At 51.0% G+C, this 2,996-nt stretch overlaps 1 long non-coding RNA gene across 1 annotated transcript; it reads left to right on the plus strand.

The window, feature by feature from the left end:
- The first annotated feature begins 365 nt into the window (after positions 1 to 365).
- LOC141020945 (uncharacterized) lies at positions 366 to 2,717 on the plus strand. Its single transcript, XR_012180941.1, has 2 exons — positions 366 to 723; positions 2,461 to 2,717. It is a non-coding gene; the product is annotated as an uncharacterized lncRNA (long non-coding RNA).
- Positions 2,718 to 2,996: the final 279 nt, after the last annotated feature.

A 2,996-nucleotide genomic window follows, 5' to 3' on the forward strand; every position in this document is an offset into this window, starting at 1 on the left:
GAATAAAACAGGGGCTAAATCAATTATTTAAATGCTTTTAGGATAGTAAATGAATACAAACTAATTAATTAATGTGCCAAATTATTTGTGGCAGTGGTATGTTTTGAAACACTATTTTAGGTGCTACTGTGGTGTTTTATAAAACTAAGTTTATTATAATATAAGGAGAAAACAGTAAAAGACAATAAACAAAAGAAAAATGAAAACTAAAACAAAAGACAAAAGCCCCCCCCCCCCCCCCCCGGGCCGTTCGGCCCAACTGGGCGTCCAGGCCACCGGCCGGCCCAACTAGCCACCGTCCCCTTCCTCCTGTTCATAGGGGGGATCGTGGCAGAGATCCCCGGCTATGGCCGGGGCATGTCGCCGTGGCGGCCATCCTCGCCTCCCCGATGGCTAAAAGAGCCCCCAGACGCCCTCGTCCCCTGGATCGAACCCTAGCGCCATTCCTCCTTCCCCGCGCCACTTTTATTCTCCCCTGCGCACACCCGAGCACCTCGTCGCCATGGCCATCGTCGATTCACGCGCCCACCGTCGACCTCGGGCCCAAGGACCTTGTCCAGAAGAACCGGCACCGTCTGCTACATCGCATATGCCGACCAGGTCGAGTTGGGATCCCCATCAACGAGCGCATCATCATCTTCTTCCTTTGCCCGTCGGCGATCTCCTTCGATCCGCTGTCGTTCGTCCACCCCAGCGTCCACGAGCCGTCCACACGACCTCAGGGTGAGCACCACAGAAAAAGCCCCCTATTTCCTATTTGATTCCACCCCGTAGTTGATATCCCACCTGTAGCCGACCCCGTTTTTCGCCTTGGCCGCTAGCTCGACCGTGTCGAGCTCGGCGAGCCTCGAGCGCCTCTACCCCGTGCTCTCGCATGCCTATGGCCGTCGTCGTTCCGCCGTGGCCGCGCGCTCGCCGCGCTCGCCGCGCCCGTGGCTGCGCTCCCGCGAGCCCCTGCCAGTCGGCCGTGTTCCCCGTGCACGCCTACCCCTGCCGCTGCTTGCTACTGCTACTGTGCTGCCTACCGCTGCTCTGTTGGCCGCGTAGCTGCTGCTGCTGGCTGTGCTGCTGTACTGCCCCTGCTGCTATATTGCTTAGCTGCTTAGTTCCTGCCGCTTTAGCTGCTGCCGAGCGTTGCTTGCTGCTGCTAATGGACATGGCCGTGGCTATGCTATGTGTGTGGGTGTGCACAACCATCACCGGCCGGCCGTGCAATTAGATTAGGGACTAATTAGTAGTACTAGCTAGGTTAGTTACTACACTATGACATAGGGCCCCACTATTAATTAAAGAAAATGACTAATCTAATTAAGCTAGAGAAAATGACAAGTGGGACCCACAACACTATTCACCTTTTGACCAGTCAACTTTTGACTGGGTCAACTCAGTCAATGACCCCTCCTACCAGCCTGATATGCAACACCCTAGGTACATTTCTGTGTACCCATAGCAATTTAACATTTACTTTTCAAATTAAAACAATTTAGAAAATGATTTAAAACTTTGATAAATCATAGAAAATAAACCGTACCTCGGATGGGAAAACTTTGTACATGAAAGTTGCTCAGAACGACGAGACGAATCCGGATACGCAGTCCGTTTGTCCGCCACACATCCCTAGGATAGCGAACACACAAATTTCCCCCTCCGTTTCATCTGTTCGAAAACGCTGAACACCGGGAATACTTTCCCGGATGTTTTCCCCCTTCGCCAGTATCACCTATCCCTGCGTTAGGTCACCTCTAGCACCGCGTATTGCCTTGTTACGCTTTGTGATGCTTTGATTGCTCTGTTATTTATTGTGTTCCCCCTCCGTTACTTCTTTTCGGTAGACCCCGAGGCTGCCGGTGACCCCCAGTTCGACTACGGTGTTGACGACCCGTCCTTCTTGCCAGAGCAACCAGGCAAGCCCTAGGTGGGGCTGCGACGTGTTGATCTCCCGAGGCCGGGCATGACCCAGGAAAGTGTGTCCGACCAAATGGGATCGAGCGTGTTGGGTTATGTGGTGCACCCCTGCAGGGAAGTTTATCTATTCGAATAGCCGTGTCCCTCGGTAAAAGGACGACCCGGAGTTGTACCTTGACCTTATGACAACTAGAACCAGATACTTAATAAAACACACCCTTCCAAGTGCCAGATACAACCCGGTGATCGCTCTCTAACAGGGCGACGTGGAGGGGATCGCCGGGTAGGATTATGCTATGCGATGCTACTTGGTGAACTTACCATCTACTCTCTTCTACATGCTGCAAGATGGAGGTGGCCAGAAGCGTAGTCTTCAACAAGATTAGCTATCCCTCTCTTATTCTGGCATTCTGCAGTTCAGTCCACCGATATGGCCCTTTACACATATACCCATGCATATGTAGTGTAGCTCCTTGCTTGCGAGTACTTTGGATGAGTACTCATGGTTGCTTTTCTCCCTGTTTTCCCCTTTCTATACCTGGTTGTCGCAACCAGATGCTGGAGTCCAGGAGCTAGAGATCCCGAGGATGATTCTACGTGGAGTTCGACTTCGAGGAGTCGTTAGGAGGTCCCAGGCAGGAGGCCCTGCCTTTTCGATCGTTGCTATTTTTGTGCTAGCCTTCTTAAGGCAATCTTGTTTAACTTATGTCTGTACTCAGATATTATTGCTTCCGCTGACTCTTGTGTTTTCGAGCTTATGTATTCGAGCCTTCGAGGCCCCTGGCTTGTAATATAAGCTTGTTTTATTTTAATTTGTGTCTAGAGTTGTGTTGTGATATCTTCCCGTGAGTCATCGATCTTGATCGTACACATTTGCATGTATGATTAGTGTATGATTGAATCGGGGGCGTCGCAAGTTGGTGTCAGAGCCGACTGCCTGTAGGAATCCCCTTTCCAACTCCTTGGCCGAAGTTGAGTCTAGTCATAAAAAAACTTTTACTAACATGGCTGTGTGGCTTACGGGCCCACGTTGCCATTGGGTGGTATTAGGATCTTTTATTCCTCGATCTGTACTCTGGGACTCTAACCTC

Source organism: Aegilops tauschii, chromosome 3, assembly GCF_002575655.3.
Source record: "Aegilops tauschii subsp. strangulata cultivar AL8/78 chromosome 3, Aet v6.0, whole genome shotgun sequence".
Classification (NCBI taxonomy): Eukaryota; Viridiplantae; Streptophyta; class Magnoliopsida; order Poales; family Poaceae; genus Aegilops; species Aegilops tauschii.